This window comes from Equus asinus, chromosome 2 (genome assembly GCF_041296235.1).
Source record: "Equus asinus isolate D_3611 breed Donkey chromosome 2, EquAss-T2T_v2, whole genome shotgun sequence".
NCBI lineage: Eukaryota > Metazoa > Chordata > Mammalia > Perissodactyla > Equidae > Equus > Equus asinus.
The window spans coordinates 62,043,610-62,064,258 of record NC_091791.1 but is presented as its reverse complement, the minus strand read 5'-3'; the positions used below and the strand labels follow the sequence as shown (position 1 = coordinate 62,064,258).

At 37.1% G+C, this 20,649-nt stretch overlaps 1 protein-coding gene across 19 annotated transcripts in view; it reads left to right on the top strand.

Moving 5' to 3' along the window:
- The window catches only part of USP54 (ubiquitin specific peptidase 54), a 113,411-nt gene that overhangs the window by 23,348 nt on the left and 69,414 nt on the right, over positions 1–20,649 (top strand). For 4 of the 19 annotated variants that reach the window (XR_011495646.1, XR_011495641.1, XR_011495643.1 and 1 more), the window contains exon 1: positions 5,094–5,226. The exons of 11 other annotated variants lie outside the window; for them this stretch is intronic. The gene's annotated coding sequence lies outside the window, so the exon portion shown is untranslated. 4 more of the 19 variants (XR_011495651.1, XR_011495644.1, XR_011495652.1 and 1 more) reach the window with 3 other exon arrangements.

Below are 20,649 nucleotides of genomic sequence, written 5' to 3'. Positions count from 1 at the left end.
GCAGCTTTTCATGGGCTTATTATCCATTTGCATATCTTCTTTGGGGAAATGTCTATTCAGATACTTTTTAAATTGGGGTTTTAAAAAATAGCCATTTTTATTTTTTTGCTGAGGAAGATTTGCCCTGAGCTAACATCTGTGCCAGTCTTCCTCCATTTTGTATGTGGGTCACTGCCCTAGCATGGCCACTGACGAGTGGTGTAGCTCTATGCTGAGGAACAGAACCTGGGCTGCCAAAGTGGAATGCACCAAACTTAACCACTAGGCCACAGGGCCAGCCCCCTAAAATACCCAATTTAAAATGAGTTGTTTTTATTATTCAGTTGTAAGAATTCTTTATATATTCTAGATACAAAAGCCTTATCAGATATGTAATATGAAAATACTTTCTCTCGTTCTTTGGGTGGTCTTATTACTTTCTTGATGGTGTCCATTGAAGCATAGAAGTTTTAATTTTGATGACATCAAATTTAGCTATTTTTCCTTTTTGCTGCCTTGTCTTATCTAAGAAGACTTTTGCCTAATCAAGGATCTTGAAGATATATGCTTATATTTTCTCCTAAAAGTTTTATAGTTTTGGTCATTCATTTAGATGTTTGATCTATTTTGAGTTAATTTTTACGGAAGGTGTGAGATAGGAGTCTAGCTTCATTCTCTTACATACAGATAGCCAGTTGTCTCAACACCATTGGATAAAAAGACTATTCTTTCCCCCATTGAATTGTCCTTGGCACAACTGTGTGATTTTTAGGGTTCGGTTAAACGTGGGGAAAAATATTGCACGTCTATCTTCATACATTATTAGTAGCTCTACCCAAAAGCGGTTGTAGTTTGCTGAAGTGTGTCGGGGCAAACTACACTTTACTGCAACAAAGGCTTTCACTACAGAAGCTTTCACTATAGTTAGAGAAGACCAAAAATGATTCAGGAAACAATATTGCCAAAAATATGAATTACTTTGCTGACAGCTTACCACAATTGTAGACTCACTTTGGTTCTTATGAAATCTTTTAAGGAGTTTTTGCCTTTAGAATCTTGTATTTTAGCACACATAATCAATTCAGTGACAAAGGGAGGTGGTTATCAGAACTGGGAGCAAATTGCTCTTCAGTTTATTCCTGATTTTAGTTTGTGGCCATCCTGGACTTTTGGCACTGTCATCATTTGTCCCTTATCCTCTCACTTATGCCTGTCCCAAATCTTTATAGATTTGGAGTTAAAGTACTAGTAGAAAGAGCTCTAGAAGTAGTGGTGGGCTCTAAGAGTTTGAAGAGGTTTAGGATAAAGTTATAAGGATAGAGCAGGTGAAAATGAGAAAAATAATACAGTAGGGGTCATACATGGTATGAGAAAATTGGAGGGATGGTGTCAGATATAGAAGTAGGATAGGGGCAGGCCCGGTGGCGCAGCGGTTAAGTGCTCACATTCTGCTTTGGTGGCCCAGGGTTCGCTGGTTTCGATCCTGGGTGTGGATATGGCACCACTTGGCATACCATGCTGTGGTAGGCGTCCCACATATAAAGTAGAGGAAGATGGGCATGGATGTTAGCTCAGGGCCAGTCTTCCTCAGCAAAAAGAGGAAGATTGGCAGTAGTTAGCTCAGAGCTAATCTTCCTCAAAAAAAAAAAAAAAACCAGCATAACTGGGGCTCAATGGCTTCCTCTATTTACAGGAAGTAGTAAATTCAAACTCTGTGTGGTCTCATGAGATCACCTTGACAAGGTTTGTCTGAAATTGTTTGTCCTGGAGTCTACAGAATAGGAATAGGCTGCCAACATAATTTTTACTGCCACTCGATATTTGGTCAGCTCCTCCCCTCCTCATCATTTTCTTCTTTCTTCTTTTTTTTTTTAATAGGCATGTCTTTCTTCTTTTTTGATTCTGCCTTAAACTTTCAGGCTTACGGTTTAAAAGAGAATGAGAGATTCATATTTTTGACCACTTTCTGTGAAATTAGCATTTAGGTGGTCCTGTGGAGCACTTTGGAAATATTTCATATTCTTACTGCTCTCTAGGAGCTTTCAGTCTATTTGAAGAAATTTTAAACCCTTGATCTAGAGATATGTTGGCTAATGTTCATAATGACATAATGCTATTTCAAATAATTTTTAGGATGATACAAGATGTAATTGAATGTATAAATTTAAGTAATAATGATATTATAACATTGGAAACCAAAATAAGTGGCTCCTGACTGCCTTTCCTCTATTTCAGAGTCCATTTGTGTGAGAAAAACAACGGAAGTTTTCTTGGATGGTTTTGCTGCTTAGGTCTGTGGTTAACAGCCAATTTCTCCAAAATGTGTCCTTAGGATCGTAGTTTTTTTCCTTCTTTTTTCTTCCTTTCCTGCAATATATGTCTTAGTAATATGCACTTGAGTGAAACAACCAGCTATTTAAGGTACACACACTATTTACCAACAGTGTGAATAAATCTCGGAATCAGAACTAGATACAAATTAGCTATATAGTTTTATTGTTTTCCATTGACTTTCCAGTATATTCTTCCTTACAATCTAGAGTCAAAGGCTAGAATATTTTCTCTTGATTTCCTTGTTTACTAAGATCAAGTCCATATCTTAGTTTCGTTTTCCAAAACTACAGTTTAACAGCTCTGAATTAAGCTTTTTTTTTTCCTTCCTCTGAGCATATAGCCCAGGGATCAAATGCTACTGTTCTATGGGCTTCCACTTGATATAAGGCAGTTTCTACCCTATCCCTCCCTCACCTCAATCCTCTATAGTTTATTTAAAAGTCCCCAGATTTCCTAATTATTCTCTCGGGTGCTAGAATTAAGAGGCTTTTTTTTTTTCCTATCTGCCTCCTACTCTGGAGCCACTCAGATCCTGCCTTTACTGCCAACATCAGTATTACATTAGCATCTCAGAAATAAAAACCAGCAAAAATGATTTTGCTTTGGGGTTACTCCAGGAGGGAGTCACCTTGGTTTTTCTTAGGAAAATTCTCTAAGAAATTAGAGAATTTCTCTTTTGTGGTTTTAAGAGAAGCAAAATGTTCTTTCATTAAATCGAGCATTCTGCTGTACCCTACCCCACTTGCTAGTGGAGACTAATAATGAAAGGTTGTGGGATCTGACCAAGTAGGACTTTTCAGTCTATGTTCTCCCCTCCCCTGGGTTTCTCTTGATTGTTTTTTTCAAGTCTTAGAGGTAGTTTCTCCCTGCTAATAATATTTTTTCAGAGGTCTTTGTCTGTTATGGTCAAAGGTGGGCTATTATGCTATAACATTCCCAGCAAAGTACTTGAAAAACATGACAAGTTTTGTTGAGGCCTGGTTTTACAAAGTACTGTTGTAACCGGTCATCCAACTTTAGGATCCCAGGACATTTAAACTGGACATCTAAATATGTACATCTATAAATATGTAGATATATATTTCATCATATATGTCACTCTCCCTCTTGGCCTTGCAATCATGCCCACAAAAACTCTCCTATAGGCAATTTGGCACTTACCTAACACAAACCTATAATTACTCAATTTATTTTGAGTGGAGAGGCCACCAGTGTTTGACATAGGGTTCTCAATCTATATATACAGAATCTCCTGTACAGTCTTAAAAAGTAAATAAGAAATGTCCCCAAATAACTTATACAAAGTGGAATTTGAGTATGTAGAAGAGTTTTATGTGAAATATTTTCTGAGGGGCTTTCAAAAGAGATTATAATATATTAGGGTGAGTTTTCCCTGTGGATCACCTCCCTTGCCTGCCTGGGATATGAAAAATCCTGTTTCTAGTTGCACTGAACCAGGGTTGAAGCTGTGTAACTCTGCCCCAGTACTCTAGTTTTATTTGAGTAGGTCTACAGTGAATATATAACCATCTCTTAACAACTTGATTGGAGAGCTTGATCTAGATATTTACTCATTGTTTCTTTGCTTTTAGCACTGATCAGTAGAAATCCAGTGTTTCACACTGAAATAGCACTAACATCCCCACCCCCACCCAGCACTAAAAGACCTGAGTTAGAATGCTAATGGTTAGCAAAAGAAAAGCAATAATATATATATATATATATATATTTTTTTTTTAATTTTGGCACTTCCCTTGTTGCCAAAGAACCACTTTAGTTTAGCATATTGTTAAAGTGTAAGAACATAATTAGTTTTAGGCAATGCCTGCATCTGTTTAATTTTACCAATAAATCTTAACTAAGTCTTTTTAAAAAATCAACTCATTTATTTTCTTTCAACCTATAGAAACACAACAGATCTTCATATTTGGCAAGGATCCTGCTGATGAGTTTTTTCATCAGTCTGCTTATAAAACAACTCCTTTTAATAAAGTTGTTTTATAACTGGGAATAATACATAGATGGGTGTGTGTTGGTCCTCTGGGGCCTTTTTGCCCTGCTTACAGATGTAAGTTCTGGGCTGACTGATCGCATGTTTGGGGGCAGGACCCTGCCTGCTGTTTGTTCTTGGTGATATAACTTGGTTTCTTCCTGAAAGAAGGGTGGAGATCTTTCACTGTCCTTGCCTTTGGGGTTGGTAACCTTTGAGATCCCATGCATTTTAAAATTGATTCTTGAATCCAACAGCTCAGTTTACACAATAATTTTCTTTAAAAGTGTGTCTTGTTTAGGACAATTGGAGGAGTTTTGCCTATTAAAATGATTTAATTTAAGTCCAGACAGTCTTGGAATTCTGAATTAAGGATTCAATGACGTTGTTTTGGTTTTTCTCCAAAGCACTAGGAAAGTGTCTTCTAGTGCTCCTTTTGACTGTAGCGGGAACGACTGTTTCTTAGGACTGGCCCTCTGGGAGCAGCTGCCACCCTGCAAACGTTATTGTTACACTGCTGACCTTTGTCATCAGGAATGCCCCTGGAGGAAATAGCCTCCTAATTGTTTTTCTTAAGCCTCTATGAAGTTTGTGATATGTCCTTTCAAGTTACTTTTGATTAGTTTCTTAAGTTTACTTTTTTGCATTTACATGGAGACTCCCTCCATCTTTTTAGCTTTATAGTGAATTGTCAGTGCCCAGTTCCTAGTAGATGGTAAGAAGAATTGCCCTTTCCCTGCTATCCTGTTCTGTGGGAAGCCTTTGTGGTTAGATTCAGTCTCCCATTGTTGCTAGTTGCAGTTGTCTCCTCCCTCCATGCCTTGCCCTCCCCACAACTCTGGCTCTTCCCCTGTCCCTCCCATTCTTGTATCACTTGCCCCACAGATGCCCTTGTGATTGCTGGAGGTTGAGTATGCTGTCTGGTAAGTGTTGTGCTTGTGGTAAAACTGAGTCGATGCGGGGATGTAGGGGACTAGTCAGTCTTTGTGAAGTGTTGCTTTTAACAGCAATAGTTTAAACTTTGAAATTGAGGGTTTAGGACTGTCTTAACATTTAGGAGGCTTCTTTCATGCTGACCTGTTGTTTCTGCTCTTCTCTCTGTTTCGATTATTAAGGCTTTGGAAATCTGATTTTTTATTATTGTTTAAAGAACTATTCTCCTAGATTTTCTTGAGCTCGTTAGAATTAAAGGTAAGTGTTGTGGGTTTGGTATTTTAAATTTCCTTCAAATAGAGGTTATTTGTAATTTCTTTGTACTTATTTTCAGTATTAACATACTGATAAAAGTAATAATGAAAATATCTTATTTTTTGGCTAAGCTGGAAAGTAGCTTTTACTTCCAGAATTAAAATGATTCTTTTTTCCTCTCACAGACTGTTGTTGGCAAAATTAACTAAAATTTTGGCTATTTGTTGTCAATTCTGGGAAATGGTTTGCTAAGTACTTCAGGATAACAGATCCTTCTGGGAATTATTTTTGGGAAGTTAGATAGATTTGTTTATTAGCACCTGCTCCCTTGAAGTGTGAGATCTGTAATCCTTTTGACAGTAAATTATTTAATATTGGGTATTCAGATTGGGTCAAATATCACTTTCTTAATGGGTTTTCTAGTTCCTTGGATTGTTTGTTTTGATCCTGAATAAAGAAACTGTGTGTGTGTTTGACACTGATGGATATGGACTACCATTTTTATGGTAGACGATGTGAGGGAAAACTTGTTGGTGGGATTTTATTACTGTTCATTTGAGTCACTTAGTCAAGTGGTAGTTGCAGTTGTACAGTAATGATTTCTTGAGCTCCTACTGTGTGGCGGATGCTAGTTTCTATGCTAAGTGCTTTGCATTTACTTCTAATTCCCAGCACAACCGTGCCAGGTAGATAGTATTATCCCTCGGGGAAGTTGTCATACATAGGTAGAAAGATCATGGATTTTTATTTTCTGCAAAATAAGGAAAATAATCCCTACTTGGTAGATTAATTGTGAGAATTAAAGGACATACCATGTATCTGGTGCTTAGCACAGAGTTGGTGTTACTATGTGGTGGCTACTATTATTATAATTTTACAGCTGAAAGAGCCAGAGAGGCTAAGTAACTTGCTGAAGGTTTCAGTTGTAAGTGGTAGAACTGGGATTTGACCTGGCTCAAAACCTGGAGTCTCCTAGCACGTTTTTGTTTGAGTACTGTGAAGGCTTTTAGAGTAGATTTCAGTGGATCCCTGCCCATCCTTCCACCTCCTGCCCCCACAGAGGAGGGGTTCTTTAGAGATGCCCTTCTTTCCTTGGTATCCTCTGTCACCTTCCCAGTCATGTGCTTGGTCTCTCACACTGGAGTTGCTTGTGCCATTCAGTACCAGTGTTCTCCCAGCAGAAATGAGTCAGGCCAGTGCAGTTAGTCTCTTCCCTTCCTATTTTCCTCTTGTTGATACAGCCATCATGCTTTCATTATTGTTTGTGCTGAAATAATTTGGGTAGTGGTGTATTTATAACGATTCATAAATAGTACATAGTTGCAATCAAGCATTTACATTTAAAAAGCCTTAGTGGTTTAAAAAATTAGGGAAAAAGATCTCTGGTTCTAAGTTATTGAACTAGAGGAGAATACTGTATAGGGCAACTTTATGGAACTCATAGTTTTCATTTTGCTATCCTGGGGCCTAAAGTAATTGCTATTGATTCTCTTTCCCTTACTACCGCTGTTACTGGTTTGGTGTTAATTAGTGGGATGTCTGAGAAAGAATGCTGTGTTTGTCCTACTGGTCATAGAGTGCAGTTGGCCCTTCTTATCTGCGGATGCAGAGGGCCAACTGTAAGAACTTGAGCATCTGCATGTTTTGGTACCTGTGGTGGGTCCTGGAACCAGTCTTCTCCTGACATCCCCTCCACCCTCTACCCCGATACTGAGGGAGGACTGTATCTTTCTTCCATAGACCTTTTAGAAACACAAGGTATGATATAGGTGTGATATGATTGAGGCAATCGATTCAGGGAAAAGAGAGAGAGAGAGATGACTGGTCATGCTTATAACTGAGTTATCTCTAAACTGAAAAATGTGTTTCACAAAACTTAACTCTTCGTTTTTTCTTTTATTTAACAAGTATTAAGCATTTGTTGAGTTTAAGGCAGTGTAACTTTCTACATTGTATTCTAATAAAGTACTAATGTACTGGTTAAGTACTGATTAATGAAGTTCCTGGTGGAAGAGATTAAGCCCCAGTTGATGGGGAGCAGTATTTAGACAGTCCTTTGGGAAAAGAATTAATATAAATGATTACTCCTTCCTGATAATAGGGTGTGACTATCATTAGTCTCTATTACTGTAAGTTGCCAGCAGAATGGCTTCTTCAAACAGGTTTGCTGAGTGGAAAGCGTTACTAGTATTGGGTAGGACTGGGAAGATGGGAGTGAGGAAGAGGGTAATATTCCTTATTGAGCAAAATGCTGGGCGTATACACAGAACAAATCTTTTCTTGTGTTTTAAGGGGAGTAGGGGTGGATGGAGTTGGAAATGTGCATGAGTTGATTGTGGAAGGCCATTTAAAGCCACGGAGTTTTAACTGTATTTTGTCACTGAAGTTTTCTGAGCTAGTAGTGATCAGAGTTCGTTTTTGGCAATATTTTATAGATAGAATTAGAAGAGGAATAATAGTTTGGAAGTTATTACAGTAGTCTAGGTGAATTGTATTGAGAATGTATTATTTTTAGAATACATTTTCCCTCATTTTGATATGGCTTTGGGTTTGTACTATCAATTTTAGTTTAATCTCATAGAATTTTTACTGTGTGTGTGTGTGTGTGTGTGTGTGTGTGTGTGTTTGCTTATGTAAGAGAAAGGGAGAAAGAGGGAGAGAGGAGGATGGGTATAGGGGATGGTCAGTCATCATAATCATAGCTACTATGGAACTGCTATTTTGTACCTATCCCTAAGTATTTTGCATACATAATTTTGTTGAATATTCTCAACAAATTGCATTTATTACAGGAGTAAATGACCTGAAAGTGGTGGAGCAGGATTGGAATGTAGTTTCATTTTCTTCTTCTTCATCATCATCATAATTAAAATATTTATGCCTCACTTACTAAATACCAGGGACTGGGCTAATTATACATCTATGCATTATTTCATTTAATCCTCATAACAGTCCTATGAGATAGATGTTATTTATTAACCTCATTTTACTGATGAGGTACCTGAGACTTCAATAACTGATTCAATAACTTGGTCAAGATGACACAATTGTTAGGTGGTGCCGTTCATATCTGTTCTACTTTGCTAACTCTGGGTCCCTAAGTTGTATAATTCACGTTGTGTTCTCTGGGAATGGTACCTCTTGGATCTCTACTATGAGTGTGGTGTTTCCTGAAGTTATGCGATGTGGTTTGCCCTGCAGAGGCTGCACTTTGAACCACTATGTTCTTTCCACTATCATGCTGCCTCCCTTAGAAGTCAGTAAATTATCTATACACCTCTGGATCTTTATAAGGAGGGGCTAAGTAGCCTGCAATTTTCATTTTTTAGTTCTTAAAGTTTGTAGTTATAACAAAGTGAAACATGTCTTCTTGTCTTTTTATTTTCTTTCCAACTGGTTTTGGACAAATTTGTTGTAAATGACAGTTTCTCTTCTAAGTTCTTATGAAAGAAAAATTGAGCCTTTCTGTCCTTTATTAGCTTACAACTCTTGTTGTACATGATGTAATAATTTGAAGCTGCCAAAGTCCAACCCTCAGGAAATTGTTTGAGTTGAGTAACTGTATTCACTGGGGAGTTGGAGATAACCAGCCCATAAGTCAACAAATAGCTTAGCCTTTTTATGGTTGTAGATGTTTATCTCTCTTTATTTTCAAGCCTGAATCAGAAGCAAATATTGAGTCAATTGACATAGTCTCCATTAGAAAAAGTTGTCTGCAGTATCTCAAGCTAGATATGGACATTTTGGGGGCTCTTTCAGTTAAAGAGAGTCAGAATTTATCATGATGTTAGATTTGGTTGTTCTAGGTACTTATCCCGTCAAACAAAAGGTTTTCTCTTTCAATTAAACTTTCAATGGTTCAATGTCTATTATATTCAACCTCTTTGTGGAATAAAAAGATGTCCTTAAGGAATATATAATGTAGTCCATGTACACAGATAACTGTAACATGGAGGAGGATGGGAATACTGTAATCCAAGCCCCACCTGCACTGAGAGCACAGAGGAGAATGAAATAAATGAAGACAATGGAAAGGTGAGAGAGGGAGAGGCTTTGATGCAGCTGTTCCTTGAAGGATAGTTGAGTTTTAACAAGAAGAAATGGAGAGAAAAGGCACTCCAGGTGGAGGAAATATTAGAGGCAAGGCACTGAGGGAGTACAGAGCATATTCATTATACAGAAAAGAGTCCAGTTTACCTTGAGTGGAGGATGTGAGGAGCACATAATAGGTATTCAGTGAAATGTCTGATCAAAGAATGAGTGAGTAGAAGATGTAGCTAGAAATGGTGGTTAGGTCTAATGATTCTCAAACTTTGTGCAGGTGCCAGACATTTAATTCAATCTTATAAATTAGTAATTAATTTTACTGGCAGAATATGTAAATATAAAAATATGCAATATGAAAATCGCAATCATGAATATGAGTCAGTAAGAAAAATGCTATCAAAATAGGTCTGAATGGGGCCAGCCCCATGGCTGAGTGGTTAAGTTTGCAGCTCTTGGCTTTGGCAGCCCAGGGTTTCACCAGTTTGGATCCTGGGTGTGGACCAAGCACCGCTCATCAAGCCATGCTGAGGTGGTGTCCGGCGTCCCACAACTAGAAGGACCCACAAGTAAAAATATACAACTATGTACTGGGGGGCTTTGGGGAGAAGAAGGAAAAATAAAATCTTGAAAAGAAAAAAAATAGGTCTGATTGATTGCTTTGGGTTTTTTTCTTTCTTTCTTTTTTTTTTTGAGGAAGATTAGCCCTGAGCTAACTACTACCAAATCCTCCTCTTTTTGCTGAGGAAGACTGGCCCTGAGCTAACATTCATGCCCATCTTCCTCTATTTTGTATGTGGGATGCCTACCACAGCATGGTGTGCCAAGCAGTGCCATGTCCACACTGGGGATCTGAACCAGTGAACCCCAGGCTGCTGAGAAGTGGAACGTGCATACTTAACTGCTGTGCCACTGGGCCGGCCCCTCTTTTTTTTCCTTAAAGATTTTATTTTCCCTTTTTTCCTCCCAAAGCCCCCTGCTACATAGTTGTGTGTTTTTAGTTGTGGGTCCTTCTAGTTGTGGCATGTGGGATGCCCCCTCAGCATGGCTTGATGAGCGGTTCCATGTCCGCACCCAGGATTCGAACTGGCGAAACCCTGGCCTGTCAAAGCAGAGCCCACGAACTTAACCACTTAGCCACGGGGCTGGCCCCATGTTTTTTTCTTTAAGTTTGCTATTTGTTCATGTTTTCTGTGTTATCAGTAGAATAAGTGGACAAGAAAAAATTACAAGAGAGAAACTTGTGAAAAATCCATCCATTAATTTTCCCCCTTGAGAATTAGAAAAATAGCATTTTTCTCTAGCCAAAAGAACACCCTTCTCTGGGAGGCACTAAAGATTTTTGAAAGGAGGAGTAACCTGGTGGTTTAGGAGTCCTCTGGTAGTCATGTAGAAATGGAGGCCTGGCAATGAGTCAGTACTGTGGTGCAGTAGTCCAGAGGTGAGTATCTGAGCCTTAGCAGCAGCAGCAATGAGAATAGAGTGAAAGGCAATAGATATGCAAATTTGTTATCCTGTTTCTAAATAGGAAATAGTACAGTTATTAAACAACCTTCATACTGTTAGAATATTAGGTGTCTCAATGATTGATTACCTCTGGTCCAGAGTCCTTTCATTCTATTTTTAGGGAAAATGAGTTTAAATACTGATTTTAGTTTTTCTTTAAGTAAGGAAATGATGAATTATGGATAATTTACCTCTGAATTATAAGAAATTTAGAAAATAGAAAAAAGGGGAAAAAATCCATATTTCCATCACCCTAACAAGACTCTTATTTTTTACATTTACTTTTCCTTGATCTTGTAGATTTAAAAACTTTCTAATAGTTCATTCTAATTAAATCAAGCTCTGAGAAACAGGTTCCTGAACTAATAAAACTTAACCCATTAAGTTATGCTGCTATACTGTGATGTTAAACATAGTAAGCCCAGAGACTTCACATGAAGACTTCATTGGACTCTAATTTACCAGGATCACAAACTATTTCAATGTGTCTTCTTTTCCTGTAAATCTGTCTTAGTCCACCTACCTTTATATGTACAGATATTAATCCCCCAAATGCCTTTATTCCTGGATGGGCCCAAGGTTCCATCTCCTTCTATGAATTATTTGCAAAATTTAAAAAGTTTTTTGGGGCCAGCCTGGTAGCATAATAGTTAAGTTCACACACTCCACTTTGGTGGCCTGGGGTTTGTGGATTCAGATCCCGGGCATGGACCTGCATGCCACTTGTCAAGCCCATGCTGTGGTGGCGTCCCACATACAAAATAGAGGAAGATGGACACAGATGTTAGCTCAGGGCCAACCTTCCTCACCAAAAAAAAAGTTACTTAATAAAATAAAAAGTTTTTTATTTTGAACCAATTTTGGATTTATAGAAATGTTGCAAAAATGGTACAGAGTTTTCATATATCCCTTACATGGCTTCCTCTAACGTTATCATCTTATATAACCATAGTACAATGATCAGAACCAGGAAGTTAACATTGGTACAACACTACTAACTAAAGCCTTTTTTCAAACTTCACCAGTTTGTCCACCATTGTTTTTGTTCCAGGATCCTGTCAAGGATCTCACATTGTATTTTAGGTGTTTTTCTTCCTTAGTTTCCTGTGTACTGTAAAATTTTCTCAGTCTTTCTTTGAAATCTTTTGTAATCTTGACATTTTTGGACAGTATTGATCAGTTGTTTTGTCAGATGGCCTTCAATTTGGATTTGTCTGATATTTTCTCATGATTGGGCTGAGATTATATGGTTTAGCCAAGAATACCACATAGATAATGTTGTGTCCTTCTCAGTGCATTATTACCATGGGATTCATGATGTCAATATGTATTATTGCTGGTGATGTCGACCTTGATCACTTGGTTAAGGTGGTTTCTGCCAGGTTTCTATACAGTAAAGTTACAGTCTTTCCTTTGTAGTTAATAAATACCTCGGTGAAGATAGTTTGATACTGTTATTTGCATAAATGTCATGGAGTTCTCTACAGGTGGAATTAGTAGTGTTTACTTAAAGACCTCACTGAACTTTATTTAATTATTATGAAATGAATTCCCTTAAGAGATCTATTCCCCTCTAAGCTTCCTGCACCTTACACCTGGTGTCATCAAAGGGCGCTCAGGGTCTGCAGGAACAAATCTTTTCTAGTTAATCTTCATTGGTCTCAGTCCCATTCATGTTCCATTCATAATGAAGTCTTCCAATGTTAATAACCTGTAGCTCTCTGAACCTCATTTACCCCCCTGTCTGTTAGGGTGACAGGCTCTTCCTAGCCCAGTGCCCTTCCAGGCCTTCTCTCTCTTTATGCATAAGCCAGTTTCATTTTAGCAAACAATTGAATGACTACTACATTTTTTTTCAGAAACAGAATGACTACTCCAGTAAGGGATAATTAGGGTGGTTGCAGCTGTAGCCTAGGTTATTACTTCGGCCTGAGAAAAATGGCAGCATATTATGCTGTACTGTGTATATTTGTTGTGAAGTAAGACTGTATTTCATTAATACAGAGACATAAAATGTTTTTTCTAAAAGTTGTCAGCTTCTAGAGCTGTACCCCTAATGCTGTAAGTCTTGAGCTATGATCTTTTAAATTTAGCCCTGTCATTTCTACTCTGTCAACTGTGGATCCCTGGTAGAATTATTACAGTAGGCCCAAGAATGCAAAATCCAAATGTGCACCAAAGGGTGTAATTTAGATCTGTTTAGGGGTAGCAAAATTATATAATGAATAACGTATTAGATACTGCTTTGATTAATAAAATACAAATTTATTAGTATTACTGAATTTAAAGTAGCTTTTTGAATTATGTAGTTTCTCAAGTAGTATATCCTATAAAAGTCCAGTTTCTGTAATATGATTCAGATTCTATGGGGGTCTGGAGCTTGTATAATTCAGGGGGCGCTCTTTAAGGAAAACTTTTTTCTTTTCTTTTCTTTTCTTTTTTTTGCTGAGGAAGATTTGTCCTGAGCTAACATCTGTTGCTAGTCTTCCTTTTTTTCTTTTTTTTGCTTGAGGAACGTTGTGCCTGAGCTAACATCTGTGCCAGTCTTCCTGTATTTTGTATGTGGGTCACCACTACAGCAAGGCTACTGACAAGAGGTGTAGGTCTGTGCCTGAGAACTAAACCCGGGTCACTGAAGCATAGTGTACCAAACTTAACCACTAGGTTGTGGGTCCAGCCCCAGGAAAACATTTTCTTTAAGGTAAAAATTAGATATTGAGCCTTGAGAGTCTGTTCAAGAGAGGGGCCCTGAAGCTTAATCTTCATTAGTTTCTTCTTAAATCTGCCTCTAGATGTAGGGGTCTTCAAAAAGGTTGGAACCCAGTGTTTTCCATCATCTCACATGTGGAAAGGTTTTTAGCCTGCCCACAAGATGTTAGTGTGTTGTGATTGGAAACAATGTGGAACATACAACTAAGTAACCCTGCTACCCAAGGAAATAGGTAATAGATCATAAGATGATAGACTTCTTTCCCAGTTTTGGCTTCTGGCTTCCTAGAAGTTAACCTGATGTTAGAGACAACAAAGTAATGCAGACTGTTTTGACTTAGTTAATCCCAGGCACTAGGTAGTAAAGATAATTAAATAAGTATAAAGAAGATTAAAGATTTTTAAAAAAATTTTTACTTAAAAAAATTTTATTTTTATTTTTTTATTTTTTGAGGAAGATTAGCCCTGAGCTAACATCTGCCACCAATCCTCCTCTTTTTTGCCAAGGAAGACTGGCCCTGAGCTAACATCCATACCCATCTTCCTCTACTTTATACGTGGGACGCCTGCCACAGCATGGCTTGACAAGCAGTGCATAGGTCTGCACCCGGGATCCGAACCAGTGAACCTTGGGCCGCCAAAGCCGAACATGCAAACTTAACCGCTGTGCCACCGGGCCGGCCCTAAAGATTAAATAAATATAAGAATTTATGTTTAGAATGATGTCAGCATCATGGTGGAGTGAGCTGTTGCCTCAGTCTCTCCCCCTAAGATACAATGAAAAAGACATTTATTAACTAACAGAGGACATCCATACAACAATGAACTAACAGAAAGAGAACTCAAGAATAGAGTCCCATTTACAATCGCAACAAAAAGAATTAAATATCTAGGAATAAATTTAACTAAAGAGGTGAAACACCCATACACTGAAAACTAGAAGACATTATTGAAAGAAATCAACGATGACATAAAGAAATGGAAAGATATTCCATGCTCACAGATTGGAAGAATAAACATAGTTAAAATGTCCACATTACCTAAAGCAATCTACAGATTCAGTGCAATCTGAATCAGAATCACAATGACATTCTTCATGGAAATAAAACAAAGAATCCTAAATTTATATGGAACAATAGAACACTCCAAATAGTGAAAGCAATCCTAAGAAAAAAGAACAAAGCTGGAGGCATCACAAGCCCTGCTTTCAAAATATACTACAAAGCTGTAGTAATCAAAACAGTATGGTAGTGGTACAAAAACAGACACAGAGATCAATGGAACAGAATTAAAAGCCCAGAAATAAAACCACACATCTAAGGACAGCTAATCTTTTTTTTTTTTTTTCTGCTTTATCTCCCCAAATCCCCCCTGTACACAGTTGCATATCTTAGTTGCAGGTCCTTCTAGTTGTGGGATGTGGGACGCCGCTTCAACGTGGCCTGATGAGCGGTGCCATGTCCGCGCCCAGGATCTGAGCCCTGGGCCGCCGCAGCGGAGCACGCGAACTTAACCACTCGGCCACGGAGCCGGCCCCTAGGGACAGCTAATCTTTGACAAAGGAGCCAAGAACATACAATGGAGAAAGGAGAGTCTCTTCAATAAATAGTGTTGGGAAAACTGGACAGCCACCTGCAAAACAATGAAAGTAAACTATTATCTTATGCCATACACAAAAATTAACTCAAAATGAATTAAACACTTGAAGGTGAGACTCTGAAATCATAAAACTCCTAGAAGAAAGTATAGACAGTACACTCTCTGACATTGGTCTTAGCAGCATCTTTTCAAATACTGTGTCTACATGGACAAGGGAAACAATAGAAAAAATAAACAAACGGGACTACATCAGACTAAAGATCGTCTGCAGGGCAAAGGAAACCAGGAGCAAAATGAAATGACAACCCACTAACTGGGAGAAAATATTTGCGAATCATATATCCGAAGGGATTAATCTCCAAAATATGTAAAGAACTCACACGACTCAACAACAAAAAAACAGACAACTCAATCAAAAAATGGGCAGAGGATATGAACAGTTTTCCAAAGAAGATATACAGATTTTCAATAAGCCCATGAAAAGATGTTCAACATCACTAATCATTAGGGAAATGAAGATCAAAACTACAATGAGATATCACCTTATACCTGTTAGAATGGCTATAATTACCGAGACAAAAAATAATAAATGTTGGAGAGGATGTGGAGAAAAGGGAACCTTCATCCACTGCTGGTGGGAATGCAAACTGGTGCAGCCACTATGGAAAACAGTATGGAGATTTCTCAAAAAATTAAAAATAGGAATACCATATGACCCAGCTATCCCACTACTGGGTATTTATCCAAAGAACTTGAAACCAACAATTCAAAGAGACTTATGCACCCCTACGTTCATTTCAGCATTATTCACAATAGCCAAGATGTGGAAGCAACCCAAGTGCCCATTGACTGATGAATGGATAAAGAAAATGTGGTGTGTGTGTGTGTGTGTGTGTGTGTGTGTGTGTCTATGTGTGTATGCAATGGAATACTACTCGGTCATAAAAAAAGACAAAATCATCCCATTTGCAGCAACATGGATGGACCTTGAGGGTATTATGCTAAGCAAAGTAAGCCAAACAGAGAAAGACAAACACTGCATGATTTCACTCATATGTGGAAGATAAACACATGGACAAAGAGAACAGATTAGTGGTTACCAGAGGGGAAGGGGGTTGGGAAGTGGGCAAAAGGGGTAAATGGGCACATATATATGGCAACAGATAAAAATTAGACAGTTGTTGGTGAGCACAATGCAGTCTATATGGAAATAGATCAATAATAATGTACATGTGCAATTTCACAATGTTATAAACCATTATGATCTCAATAAAAAAAAGATTAAAAATCAAAAAAAAGCAAAGAAGAGTGAGAGAGAGATCTCTCTGTGTGCATGCACCGAGGAGAGGCCATGTGAGGACACAGTGAGAAGGCGGCTGTCTACAAGCCAAGAAGAGAGCCCTCAGCAGAAGCCAAATCTGCTTCCCCCTTGATCTTGAACTTTCCAGCCTCCAAACTGTAGGAAATATTCACTGTTTATTTTTTTAAAACAAAGAATTTATGTTTAGATTTTTTATTTCTTCATGATTCAGTCTTGGTAGGTTATATATTTCTAGGAACTTACCATTTTTTCTAGATTATCTAATTTGTTGGCATATAATCGTTCATAGTTTTTTTTATGATCCTTAGCATTTCTGTGTTATCAGTTGTAATGTCTCCTCTTTCATTTCTGATTTTATTTGAGTCTTCTCTCCTTTTTTTCTTAGTTAGTCTAGATAGTGATTTGTTAATTTTGTTTGTCTTTTAAAAAAACCAGCTCTTAAGTCTATTGATTTTTTCTATTACCTTTCTAATATGGGTTAATTAACTTGATTATGGGACTCCTTTCACAACATATGCGTATATCAAATCATCACGTACACTTTAAATATATTACAATTTTATTTGTCAATTATACCTCAATAAAGCTGGAGAAAAAAGGAATTTATGAACAAGCTTATTTGGCGCTCCTCAGAATCTATTCAGCATTAGTAAAATCTATGTGGCTTTGTCTTTTTCAGAGTTGAGAGCAACACAGTAATAAGATTCTTATCTGCTCTGTCTCTTCCTTCCACCTTTGACTGATTACTGCATAATTTTAGAACTTGGCCAGAAACTAGTAAATGTTAGTAAAGATGATGGTACATTTTCTACAAAGAGTTTGGGAATAAACAGCTGCCAAGTAGCCTGCTGCTTGTGAGTTTATTGTAATCTAGGACTATTCTCTGCATGATGTTGTGAGCCCTTTGCTGCTGCCAGAGGGGCAAAATCAATCAGATAGGAGTAGTACTAGGGTATGAAGCAGTTTTAATTTAAATTTGAATAAATTTGCATACAGGACTTAGTTGCCTTTATCAAGTGGTGGTTGTTTTTAGTCATCATCTAACTGACTGTCATTAAAATTAAGCAAGATTCTGTATTTTTTTGAGAAGATTAGCCCTGAGCTAACATCTGCCACCAGTCCTCCTCTTTTTGCTGAGGAAGATTGGCCCTGAACTAACATCTGTGCCCAGCTTCCTCTATTTTATATGTGGGATACCTGCCACAGCATGACTTGATAAGCGGTGCATAATTCTGTGCTCAGGATCCACCCTGTGAACCCTGAGCTGCCAAAGCAGAGCATGCAAACTTAACTGCTGTGCCCACCAGGCTTGCTCCAAGATTCTATATTGAAAACTGTATGTGGACCACTTGTTTGAAACAGATTGCCACTGAACAAATAATGCATGCTCACCAGGTGTTTTTTTCCTTTTTGTAAAATTAAGTATATAAGGATGCATTTGTGCAGAACTACCTCGCTAGGATCTCATCAGTGTTTATATTGATACTCATTATATAAACACTCATCAGTGCCTATATTGACAGTGAGAAAAGCTTAAAGTTTCAACTGAGTCACATTAATATAAAAATATCTTGCTTTTATAAGATGTAGCAATTGTATAGAACGTTAAAAAATACAAATTTAGAATCATACTTTTTAGTTAGAATTACAATTTATAAATAGAAAGGTGGATTATCTGACAAAAGAAACTATAGTAAAAAATCCCATGATAACGTGTCCCACAATAACAGATGTTTGGATATAACATAAGTGGCTTCTGACCTCCATCCATTCCCCATCCTGAATAGAGTAGGGTAAAGTCCCTTATCCTCTAGGGATGGAAAGGAAGATGAAGGAAGGAGGACTTCAGAAATATTGGCCTATTAGAAACATTAATTGCCCTTAAAATTATAGAAAATTTATATAAGAGCTCAGAAATGGGGAAGATTCCTTCAGGCTTGGGGTGGGCAAGGAATGTTTTACAAAGAGGCTGGGTTACATATAGAGGGGAAGAAGGATATTGAGTATCCTATGTAGGTAAAATGGAATTAATAAGATCACAGAAATGGGAAAACCTTTGTTTGGGAACAAGGTTAACGTAGGGAAATAGAAGGAGATAAATATAAAAGGTAAATTAAGGTCAGATTATGTTATTAAGAATTATGCTAAGAAGTTTGGACATTATTCTCCAGGAAAGACCTGGGAAAATTCTTTGTTTTTTTAGATTGATATTTTAGAACATGCTTTTAAAAATGATTTTTAAAATCTTTGGTAATTTACATAAAATTACCAAAATTTGCATAAAAATACCAAAATCTTTTTTGATATAGCTCTCGAATTTTGCTAAATGCATAGAGGTAGTGTAACTACCGCCACAATCAAGATATAGAACAGCTTCATCATCCTAGTACTTCCCTACCCTCATCCCCAACTGTTGGCAACCACTCATCTATTTGACTTTGAATTTTCCAAAATGTTATGTAAGTGAAATCATATATTATTACATAACCTTTTGAGTCTGCTTATGTCACTTAGCATGATGTATTTGAGAATCATCCATATTTTTGTGTATGTCAGTATTCCTTTCTTTTTATTGTTGAGTCTGTTATATGGATGTACAATTTACCACTAGAAGAACATTTGGGTTGTTTCCAGTTTTTGGTGATTATGTGTAAAGCCACTTAAACACTTGTGTACAGGTTTTTATGTGAGCATAAGCTTTCATTTCTTTTGGGTAAAATACCTAGGAATGGGATTGCTAGGTCATATGGTAAAAAGTGTATTTAACGTCACATGTAACTGCCTACTGCGTTTTGTATTTCCATCAGCAATTTAGGAGAGTTCCAGCTGCTCTGATTCTTCCTCATTAGCAGTTGTTATTGTCAGGTTTTAAATATTTTGTTTGTTTGGTTTTGTGTTTAGCTATTGTAATAGGCATGTAGTATGGTTTTAATTTCCATTTCCCTAATGACTAATAAAATTTAAAATCTTTCTGTATGTTTATTTGCCATCTGTATATCTTCTTTAGTGAACTGTCTGTTTAAATCTTTTGCCCATTTAAGAAAATTGGGAAATTTTTTTATTATTGATTTTAGAAGATTCTCTATATATTTTGGATACAAGTCATTTATATGATTTGAAAATATTTTCTTCCAATCTTTGGCTTGTCTTTTCATTCTCTTAACAGTGTCTTTCAAAGAATAGAAATTCTTGATTATGATGAAGTCCAGTTCTATAATTTTTTTTCTTTTATGAATTGTGCTTTTGTTGTTGTATCTAAGGGTCTTTGCTTAATCAAGGGTCACAAAGTTTTGTTCTGTCTTCTTGAATTTTTATAGTTTTCATTTAGGACTATGACCCATTTTGAGTCATTTTTGTATAAGGTATAAAGTATGCATCAAGGTTCAGTTTTTTCCACGTGAGTGATCAGTTGTTCCAACATCATTTGTTGAAAAGACTGTTCTTTCTTCATTGAGTTGCCTTTGCACTTCTATTAAAAATCAATTGACCACATATGTGTAGGCCTGTTTCCAGGCTCTCTGTTCTGTTCCACTGATCTATGAGTCTGTCCTTTCACCAATACCATATGGTGTTGACTTCTGAGTCTTCCAATTTTGTTTTTCTGTTTCAAAATTATTTTGGTTACTGTAATTCCTTTGCCTTTCCATATAACTTTTAGAATCAGCTAGTCAATTTCTATAAAAAGAAGTCCTTCTGGGATTTTGATTTGAAATTGCATTGAATCTATCAATTTGGAGTGAATTGACATCTTAACAAAATTGAGACTTCCAGTTTATGAACATGGCATACCTGTCCGCTTATTTAGGTCACCTTTGATTTCTTTCACCAGTGTTTTATAGTTTTCAGCATATAGATCTTACATATATTTTGTTACGTTTATACCTAAGTGTTTCATATTTTGTGGTATTATTGTAAGTGGTACTTTAAAAGAATTTTAATTTCTGATTGTTCATTGCTAGTATATAAAAACACAATTGAT